At 40.7% G+C, this 11445-nt stretch overlaps 1 long non-coding RNA gene across 1 annotated transcript in view; it reads right to left on the bottom strand.

Annotated features, from left to right (window-relative positions):
- Nucleotides 1–1571: 1571 nt before the first annotated feature.
- Nucleotides 1572–11445, bottom strand: part of LOC138842541 (uncharacterized) — a 36726-nt gene continuing 26852 nt past the window's right edge. The window contains exon 4 of the long non-coding RNA XR_011377216.1: nt 1572–4793. This is a non-coding gene — a long non-coding RNA (uncharacterized lncRNA). The remainder of the gene's footprint in view (nt 4794–11445) is intronic.

Raw genomic sequence — 11445 nt, 5'->3', positions numbered from 1 at the left:
TGGACTATTCTGCAAGCATTGAGAAATAATGAGATTTTCCAGAAAAATTATTATTAGCACATCTTAAAGATTTAGTTCAAGGTTTGCCTCTCCTTATTCTAAAGTGTTAAATATGTGAATGGTGTGGCCTGCCATAAAAATAGAATACTCTTCCTGCTAGTGTGAATGGCCCAGAAATAGATGGCTGGAAGTAAGAGCATCTGAACTGTGAATACATGCAAGTGCTGTTACCAGCAAGTGGAGTTGTTTGGGGAGTGGAAACAACCAGTCCCTGGGAGCTGAACTGAGAATCGAGGGACATGTCTCAGGGGACTCAATGAGCTTCAGAAGTCAATCATTCCTGAAGCTGTGTAGATCAACCCCTGGACTTCAACCACCCATCTTAATGAGGTTTTTCCAGTAGAGGTGTGGATGGTGAAGGCTTTCCTTCATAGGGGCAGTGAGGCCTACCAGAAGCAGCTTGGCCAATCTGAAGGCAGTGGAATATGATTGCTAAAAAAGTTAGTGCTCTGGAGTGAGATGGTTTGAACTTGAATCAAACTTCACTTGTTGTCACCTACTAGCTGTGTGACCTTTTCTTGGAGTATAGTTGATTTACAATGTTGTGTTAGTTTCAGGTGTACAGCAAAGTGATACATCACATGAAAGTAACCACAGACAACATGTAAATGGTGTGCATGGCTGTGTTCAAATAAAACTCTGTTTATAAAAACAGGCGTCAAGAGTTGGCCTATGGGTGGGCGGCAATATGCCAGTATCTGGTCCACAGCATAAACTTACTGATATATTAGTCCAAAGAAAATATTTCTGTTACCTGATGTTCATAGGAATGGTACCATAACAGGTAGGGAATCAGCATTCCTACTAGGCTACGTAGCCAGCTGTCAAGAGCAGTAAAGGGTCTGGGGATTTTACTCTACTTGCAAGTGATAAGTTAGCCTGACACTGTTTCAAGGATGCTAGCATAAGACACAAGATACCTGGATCAGAAACAAAGGAAAATGTATTACTCACGATAACAGCAGAGTCAGAGCATCAGCATTTCTTGTGCTGGCTCCCCAAGCCCTAATTCCCACAAAGCAATGCAAGAAGAGTTAGGTAATAACTGCACATGTAGTGCATTGTATTATAGGGAAAAAGTCCTGAGTTTAGAGAACACGAATCTTTTATAACAGGCAATAAACCTGCCTGACATTTGCCACTGTGAGAAACAATCACTCTTATTATACTAGACAGTAAGTATGCCTGCCCATTGCTCTGGAAAGAGACACCATCTCTATTTCCTAAGGCTGTTCACCATACAAACATCATGAATAGATAATGCAGAACAAAAGCAGATAGTGCTTCTGCCTGTAAGATGTGTGGAAATGCCAGAGACTCGAGAACTGTCTCCCAACCCCAGCCTCCCAAACCATCCTCATGTTCTTGCTGCTCTGGAATGCGTTGAGAGAAATGCAGGGTTAAAACAAATACACTTAAGATACACTTGCAGAATTTACCAAAACAAGTATGGAAAGAATCTAGGAAATGGGCAGAAGCACTCCATACCTTTTTAATTCGAGACCCCAACTAATCAACAGAGATGAACATCAGCCCTCATTCAGTCCCATCTCTGGAACCATATTCCTTTAAACAAGATTATGTGAATACCAAACTACTTCAATGCCGCTTATTTATCCTACGGTTTTTAAAAGTTTTACACATGTGTATACATGTTCGTATATGTGTGCACATGTATAGAAAAGTGGCTTTTGTTTGCTTATCAAAGGTTACAAGGAAAAGGGAAAAAGATTGATATTGACCTGAAAATAGTTGAGAGGCTTCAAGTTTTAAATAAACTGACCAAAATTTCAGATATTTTTAAGAGAGTCACCTTCTCAGAGTTTTAAAATTTGGAGTCTCTAAGAATTCAAGTGATCTTGAATCACATTTATTTTTTTTCCATTACTCTTGACTGTATTCCACACTCTGTATATTTCATCACTGTGACTCATTGACTTTGTAAATGGAAGTTTATAACTCTTGATCTCCCTCAACTATTTTACTCATCCCTCACCCACCTCCCCTCTGGCAACCATCTGTTTGTTCTCTGCATCTATGACTCTGTTTCTGTTTTGTTATGTTTATTCATTTGTTTTGTTTCTTAGATTCCACATGTAAAATCATACAGTATGTCTTTCTTTGTCTGACTTGTTTCACTTAGCATAATATCCTCCAGGTCCATCCATGTTTTTGCAAATGGCATGAGTTCATCCTTCTTTATGGCTGAGTTATATCCCATTGTATATACATATACCACATCTTCTTTATCCATTCATCTATCCATGATAGGTTGCTTCCATATCTTGGCTATTGTGAATAATGCTTCAGTGAACATAGGGGCGCATATATCTTTTTGAATTAGTGTGTTTGTTTTCTTTGGAAAAATACCCCAAAATGGAACTACTGAATCATTTGGTAGTTCTATTTTTAATTTTTTGAGGATCCTTCTTACTGTTTTGCATAGTTGCTGCAGCAATTTACATTCCCACCAACAGTGCACGGGGGTTCCCTTTTCACCATATCCTCTCTAACACTTGTTATTTGTTGTCTTTTTGATGATAACCATTCTGACAGGTGTGAGGTGGTATCTCATTGTGGTTTTTATTTGCATTTCTTTGATGATGAGTGATGTTGAGCATCTTTTCATGTGTCTGCTGGCCATATATATGTGTTCTTTGGAAAAATGTCTATTTAGATCCTTTGCTCATTTTTAAATCAGGTTGTTCATTTTTTTTGATATTGAGTTGTATGAGTTCTTTGTGTATTTTGGATATTAACCCTGATTCAGATATATTGTTTGCAAATACCTTCTCCCATTTAGTAGTTGGCCTTTTCATTTTGTTGATAGTTTCCTTTGCTGTGCAGAAGCTTTTTAGCTTGATTAGGTTCCATGTGTTTATTCTTCCTTTAGTCTCCCTTGCCTGAGGAGACATATCCAAAAACATATTTCTCAGACCAGTGTCAGACTGTACTGCGATGTTTTCTTGTAGTAGCTTTAGGGTTCCAGGTGTTCCATTCAAATCTTTAATCCATTTTAAGTTTATATTTGTATATCATGTGAGAAAGTAGTCCAGTTTGATTCTTTTGCATGTAGCTGTACAGTTTTTTCAGCACCATTTATTGAAGAGGCTCTCTTTTTCCCATTGTATATTCTTGCCTCCTTTGTCACAGGTTAATGATATAATCATATTAATTATAAGAGATGACCTATGCTATTCTCAATCTGCAATATTTGGAAATAGAGCTTACTGTAGATAAAACTATTTGACCTAAACCAATAGTCAGAACTGGAACAAATCCCAAATTTTAAATCTTCTGTTTTCAAAAAAAATCTCACGTATTTATTGCTGAACTAACCTACTAGCAAAGAGGCATAAAAACAAAGAACAAGATAATTATTTTTCCAGTGAAACATGTCCAACTGTCCAGGTAGTGGTGGCTTTTTCAGTTTGATATGGTGAGATGCTAGTGACCTTGGTATAGCATGATTATGAGCCATCAGATGTGCTATTCCTTGTAAACCCACCTTGGTTCTTCTCCAGTGTCTCCTTTGGTGTTGTGCTTGATTTTATTACCAGTTTTAACTCAAATCAATGTAGAAATGGGATGATTCTCTTTTTGTTTCTTGGCCAGGAGTTGCTTAATCCCGAAAGTCTTGTGAGAAGAGATGGCAAGGAAGGGGGCCAACCACACACTCCATGATGGCAGATGAAGGGAGAGAGTTTCAATCATTTTTTAACAGACAACTGTAAATTTTTGAAGTGCAATGCCCAAGATATTTTATTGAAGTGAAAAATGTGTTAATTTTGCTCTTGCAGTCACTTTTTAGGCCTTCATATATTGCTACTTCAGTAGTGCAGGTTCTGTGGGGGAAGCAGGATGTAGGATCACAGTCAGTCTTTTTAAAGGCACTGTGTGATTGACATCAGGGCACGTATGCTATACACATGTGTAAAGCAGAATGCATAAACATGAGGGCAGCCTGGTCATGGCAAGCAGAATGCTAATGGCTAAGAGCTGAAAGCAAGATGCCCTGTGCTATACCGCTCCCTCCCAAGAATACATTTGTGCCTTTCTGAGCAATTCACTGAATATGAGAGGAAAGGTGTATGTGTGCAAATGACAGACTGATGTAGGTACATGTGTGTTTTCACTTCAGAAGACTTTTTCCTTCTTTTACCCGTTGGCCCTTTTGGAATTGTATATCTAGAACTGGGTCATTTTTAACTTGGACTTCTGGAACTAAAGACGGCTGATTCAGTTGACAGATACTGAATTATGTTCTTTGTTTAGTCTAGACGTTTTTCAAGTGCGTCCCTCTTTATAGATGTGGACTCAAGGTTCCTGGAAGTTGCTGTTGACGTGCCTCTCTCATGCCTCCTGGAAATGGGAGGGACGATTTGGCAGTGAGAGTCTAAAGCTGTGGCAGGCGTCAGGGTTCACATTTTATTTTTACCCTGCTTGTACTTCGTTTCGCTCTTGGTAGCAGCACGATGTCAGTCACATTTAAATCAGATGAAAACCTGAATTTTTCATATTAATTAAAGTTCAATGGATTCTTTATAAAGAATACATGAAAAGATCAGCAGTGATGGGGGTGGGAGGAAAGTCACGTGGGGTGGATTTGCTGCAGATTCACTGTGGCCGACTTGAACTTCCTCCTGGGTTTTCTGGACGGATTCCAAATGTAGGAAGAGATTGACAAACAATGTTACTTTATCCTGCATGATTTTCTTCCCTGGTGAAGAGGACTGCAAAGGAAGAGGGAGAAGAGATACTTTAAATGAGTAGGGATGTAGACAAATTCATGTGTGTGTGTGGGTGTGGGTGTGGGTGGGTGTGTTTGTGTGTACTGTGGTTCTCCCCTGAAATAACACAAAACTGTGCGGGAAAAAATAGACTAACAAAGCTTCTCTCTGTGCATGTATCTCTAGCAGCATAAGACAGGCAGCATGTTAAGGCCTGTGCCCCCAAACTCCCTATTCCAGCTATAACAGGTGCCCATAATGGCATCTGAAGATTGAACTAAAGTGTTACCTGCCCAAGTCCCTAGATCATCAGCATGTAACCAGTCGAATCCATCTGAGTTCAATTGTTTATCTTCTTACTCATAAATGCAGATTTTTAAAGTATCATTTGACAAAGACATAGATAAGAGAAGAATCAACACTATGGAGGCATATATAGCCTTAGTAAACTAAATTCAGCCTCAGAAGAAATGTGTGGACATCACTCTAATGGAACTGCCTGTTACACATTCTGAAGGTTCATAAAATCTGTCCCTCTGGGTGGGAGAGATAGGCTTTGTCCTTATCCTGGTGTCCTCCTTTCCTCATCCTGTCAGGTGTCTTCTTCCCATAGGGTTTCTGAAAAGATCATGACTATAGAATGTTCCCAGATCCTCTGTGCCCTTATAAGTTTCAGATTCCTAATGCCTAGGGCTTCCCGCTGGAACAGTTACTGCTGTTACAGTTACTGCTATGTTATTACTATTAATGTGCCTGCTTTATCTATCTGTCTCTTTATATTTGCCTCTAGTTAGGAAAACCTAAGTTATTCTTTTAATCTTTCACACTTTGCTTTTGGTGCACTGCATCCGTCTGTGATGGTGCCCATTTCCCCACATGGAATTAATGCTTCATGTGATCCCATGATTTTGAAATCTCCTTTCTCAAGGCTTTGCTTGTTTGATCAGTTGGCCTAGCCAAAGTGGAGTTTAGGATATTCAGCCCTGAGGACCCAATATATCTCTTGAGAGTGATTCTCCAGTTATGGGGCATGAACTGGTAATAGTACACAAAAGTATGACAGAATTTACTTAGCCATTATTGAGGCATTAACAAAAAATATCATAAATATACAATTATACTAATCATTTTTTAAAAAGCAAAAACATAGGTTCCTGTCGTGGTGGGACTGAGATTCTTTGATATAGTTATTTGTCGATATAAGACCTATAAAAGTTAAGAACCACAGCTCTGGTCACTGAGCAATGTGGTTTCTCTAGACCCATCCACCTCCCTTACCTAGACCATCACATCCTCCATTTCCATTGTACTTTTGCTGTCATATACTAGGAACAATTTACCCTGTCCTTGTGTTTTTGATAAAAATGAAGAACTTCCAAGGACAGTGCCTCTATGAAGTGTCTCTCCCCTGGAAACCACATACATTTACCTCTGATGCTTTTTGCTTTTTTTAATGCCCCAAACCTCCATGCAGTGGGGCAAAGAGTAAAATGGCCATAGCTCTCATAATAACAAAAAATTGCATTTTAAATACTTTATGTTTTTCATGCCTCTGTGTTGTTATAATAACACACAGTTGAATTACCAACGGCAAATAAGTCAACTATTGGTCATGTTTAATGTAGCATGCTGATATCCCCAAGATCTTTAAATTATTGGTGAGAGAGGGTTTTTAAAAAACGAAATGAGGAGAATCGGGAAGATGGCGGAAGAGTAAGACGCAGAGATCACCTTCCTCCCCACAGATACACCAGAAATACATCTACACGTGGAACAGCTCCTACAGAACACCTACTGAACGCTGGCAGAAGACCTCAGACCTCCCAAAAGGCAAAAAAGTCCCCACGTACCTGGGTAGGGCAAAAGAAAAAAGAATAAACAGAAACAAAAGGATAGGGATGGGACCTGCACCAGTGGGAGGGAGCTGTGAAGGAGGAAAGGTTTCCACACACTAGGAAGCCCCTCCGCGGGCGGAGACTGCGGGTGGCCGAGCGGGGGAGCTTCGGAGCCGCGGAGGAGAGCACAGCAACAGGGGTGCGGAGGGCAAAGCGGAGAGATTCCCGCACAGAGGGTCGGTGCCGACCAGCACTCACCAGCCCGAGAGGCTTGTCTGCTCACCCGCCGGGGCGGGCGGGGGCTGGGAGCTGAGGCTCGGGCTTCGGTTGGATCGCAGGGAGAGGACTGGCGGCGGGAACACAGCCTGAAGGGGTTAGTGCACCACGGCTAGCCGGGGGGAGTCCGGGAAAAAGTCTGGACCTGCCGAAGAGGCAAGAGACTTTTTCTTCCCTCTTTGTTTCCTGGTGCGCAAGGAGAGGGGAATTCAGAGCACTGCTTAAAGGAGCTCCAGAGACGGATGCGAGCCGCGGCTAACAGCGTGGACCCCAGAGACGGGCATGAGACGCTAAGGCTGCTGCTGCCGCCACCAAGAAGCCTGTGTGCGAGCACAGGTCACTATCCACACCCCTCTTCCGCGGAGCCTGTACAGCCCGCCACTGCCAGGGTCCAGGGATCCAGGGACAACTTCCCCGGGAGAACACACGGTGCGCCTCAGGCTGGTACAACGTTGCTCTGGTCTCTGCTGCCGCAGGCTCGCCCCGCATCCGCACCCCTCCCTCCCCCCCGGCCTGAGTGAGCCAGATCCCCCGAATCAGCGGCTCCTTTAACCCCGTCCTGTCTGAGGGAAGAACAGACGCCCTCCGGCGACCTACACGCAGAGGTAGGGCCAAATCCAAAGCTGAACCCCGGGAGCTGTGCGAACAAAGAAGAGAAAGGGAAATCTCTCCCAGCAGCCTGAGAAGCAGCGGATTAATGCTGCACAATCAACTTGATGTACCTGCATCTGTGGAATACACGAATAGACAATGAATCATCCCAAATCTGGGGGGTGGACTTGGAGAGCAAGATTTATTATTTTTTCCCCTTTTCCTCATACTGTGAGTGTGTATGTGTATGCTTCTGTGTGAGATTTTGTCTGTATAGCTTTGCTGTCACCATTTGTCCTAGGGTTCTATCTGTCCGTTTTTTTTCTTTAATTTTTTTTTTCTTAATAATTTTTATTTTAATAACTTTATTTTATTTTATCCTCTTTCTTTTCTTCTTTCTTTCTTTCTTCCTTCCTTGCTTCCTTCCTTCCTTCCTTCTTTTACTCCCTTTTATTCTGAGCGATGAGGATGAAAGGCTCTTGGTGCTCCAGACAGGAGTCAGGGCTCTGCCTCTGAGGTGGGAGAGCCAACTTCAGGACACTGGTCCACAAGAGACCTCCCAGCTCCATATAATATCAAATGGCGAAAATCTCCCAGAGATCTCCATCTCAACACCAGCACCCAGCTTCACTCAACGACCAGCAAGCTACAGTGCTGGACATCCTATGCCAAACAACTAGCAAGACAGGAACACAGCCCCACCCATTAGCAGAGAGGCCGCCTAAAACCATAATAAGTCCACAGACACCCCAAAACACACCACCAGACGTGGACCTGCCCACCAGAAAGACAGATCCAGCCTCATCCACCAGAACACAGGCATTAGTCCCCTCCACCAGGAAGCCTACACAACCCACTGAAACAACTTTAGCCACTGGGGACAGACACCAAAAACAACAGAAACTACGAACCTGTAGCCTGCAAAAAGGAGACCCCAAACACAGTAAGATAAGCAAAATGAGAAGACAGAAAAACACACAGCAGATGAAGGAGCAAGATAAAAACCCACCAGACCTAACAAATGAAGAGGAAATAGGCAGTCTGCCTGAAAAATAATTCAGAATAATGATAGTAGAGATGATCCAAAATCTTGGAAATAGAATAGAGAAAATGCAAGAAACATTTAACAAGGACCTAGAAGAACTAAAGATGAAACAAGCAACAATGAACAACATGATGAATGAAATGAAAAATACTCTAGATGGGATCAATAGCAGAATAACTGAGGCAGAAGAATGGGTAAGTGACCTGGAAGATAAAATAGTGGAAATAACTACTGCAGAGCAGAATAAAGAAAAAAGAATGAAAAGAACTGAGGACAGTCTCAGAGACCTCTGGGACAACATTAAATGCACCAACATTCGAATTATAGGGGTTCCAGAAGAAGAGAAAAAGAAAGGGACTGAGAAAATATTTGAAGAGATTATAGTTGAAAACTTCCCTAATATGGGAAAGGAGATAGTTAATCAAGTCCAGGAAGCACAGACAGTCCCATACAGGATAAATCCAAGGAGAAACACGCCAAGACACATATTAATCAAACTGTCAAAAATTAAATACAAAGAAAACATATTAAAAGCAGCAAGGGAAAAACAACAAATAACACACAAGGGAATCCCCATAAGGTTAACAGCTGATCTTTCAGTAGAAACTCTGCAAGCCAGAAGGGACTGGCAGGACATATTTAAAGTGATGAAGGAGAAAAACCTACAACCAAGATTACTCTACCCAGCAAGGGTCTCATTCAGATTTGATGGAGAAATTAAAACCTTTACAGACAAGCAAAAGCTGAGAGAGTTCAGCACCACCAAACAGGCTTTACAGCAAATGCTACAAGAACTTCTCTAGGCAAGAAACACAAGAGAAGGAAAAGACCTACAATAACAAACCCAAAACAATTAAGAAAATGGGAATAGGAACATACATATTGATAATTACCTTAAATGTAAATGGAGTAAATGCTCCCACCAAAAGACACAGACTGGCTGAATGGATACAAAAACAAGACCCATATATTTGCTGTCTACAAGAGACCCACTTCAGACCTAGGGACACATAGAGACGGAAAGTGAGGTGATGGAAAAAGATATTCCATGCAAATGGAAACCAGAAGAAAGCTGGAGTATCAATTCTCGTATCAGACAAAATAGACTTTAAAATAAAGACTATTAGAAGAGACAAAGAAGGACACTACATAATGATCAAGGGATCGATCCAAGAAGAAGATATAACAATTGTAAATATTTATGTACCCAACATAGGAGCACCTCAATACTAAGGCAAAAGCTAACAGCCATAAAAGGGGAAATCGACAGTAACACAATCATAGTAGGGGACTTTAACACCCCACTTTCACCAATGGACAGATCATCCAAAATGAAAATAAATAAGGAAACACAAGCTTTAAATGATACATTAAACAAGATGGACTTAACTGATATTTATAGGACATTCCATCCAAAAACAACAGAATACACATTTTTCTCAAGTGCTCATGGAACATTCTCCAGGATAGATCATATCTTGGGTCACAAATCAAGCCTTGGTAAATTTAAGAAAATTGAAATCGTATCAAGTATCTTTGCCGACCACAACGCTATGAGACTAGATATCAATTACAGGAAAAGATCTGTAAAAAATACAAACACATGGAGGCTAAACAATACACTACTTAATAACGAAGTGATCACTGAAGAAATCAAAGAGGAAATCAAAAAATACCTAGAAACAAATGACAATGGAGACACGACGACCCAAAACCTATGGGATGCAGCAAAAGCAGTTCTAAGAGGGAAGTTTATAGCAATACAATCCTACCTAAAGAAACAAGAAACATCTCAGATAAACAACCTGATCTTGCACCTAAAGCAATTAGAGAAAGAAGAACAAAAAATCCCCAAAGTTAGCAAAAGGAAAGAAATCATAAAGATCAGATCAGAAAGAAATGAAGGAAATGATAACCAAGATCAGTAAAACTAAAAGTTGGTTCTTTGAGAAGATAAACAAAATTGATAAACCATTAGCCAGACTCATCAAGAAAAAGAGGGAGAAAACTCAAATCAATAGAATTAGAAATGAAAGAGAAGTAACAACTGACACTGCAGAAATACAAAAGATCATGAGAGATTAATACAAGCAACTCTATGCCAATAAAATAGACAACTTGGAAGAAATGGACAAATTCTTAGTAAAGCACAACCTGCCAAGACTGAATCAGGAAGAAAAAGAAAGTATGAACAGACCAATCACAAGCACTGAAATTGAAACTGTGATTAAAAATCTTCCAACAAACAAAAGCTCAGGACCAGATGGCTTCACAGGCGAATTCTATCAAACATTTAGAGAAGAGCTAACATCTATCCATCTCAAACTCTTCCAAAATATAGCAGAGGGAGGAACACTCCCAAACTCATTCTACGAGGCCACCAATCACCCTGATACCAAAACCAGACAAGGATGTCACAAAGAAAGAAAACTACAGGCCAATATCACTGATGAACATAGATGAAAAAATTCTCAACAAAATACTAGCAAACAGAATCCAACAGCACATTAAAAGGATCATACACCATGATCAAGTGGGGTTTATTCCAGGGATGCAAGGATTCTTCAATATACGCAAATCAATCAACGTGATACACCATATTAACAAATTGAAGGAGAAAAACCTTATGATCATCTCAATAGATGCAGAGAAAGCTTTTGACAAAATTCAACACCCACTTATGATAAAAACCCTTCAGAAAGTAGACATAGAAGAAACTTTCCTCAACATAATAAAGGCCATATATGACAAACCCACAGCCAACATCCTCCTCAATGGTGAAAAACTGAAAGCATTTCCGCTAAGATCAGGAAGAAGACAAGGTTGCCCACTCTCACCACTCTTATTCAACATAGTTTTGGAAGTTTTAGCCCCAGAAATCAGAGAAGAAAAAGAAATAAAAGGAATC

Source organism: Globicephala melas, chromosome 2, assembly GCF_963455315.2.
Source record: "Globicephala melas chromosome 2, mGloMel1.2, whole genome shotgun sequence".
Lineage (NCBI taxonomy): Eukaryota > Metazoa > Chordata > Mammalia > Artiodactyla > Delphinidae > Globicephala > Globicephala melas.
The sequence above is the reverse complement of the archived record's forward strand: the minus strand, read 5'-3'. Positions and strand labels throughout refer to the sequence as shown.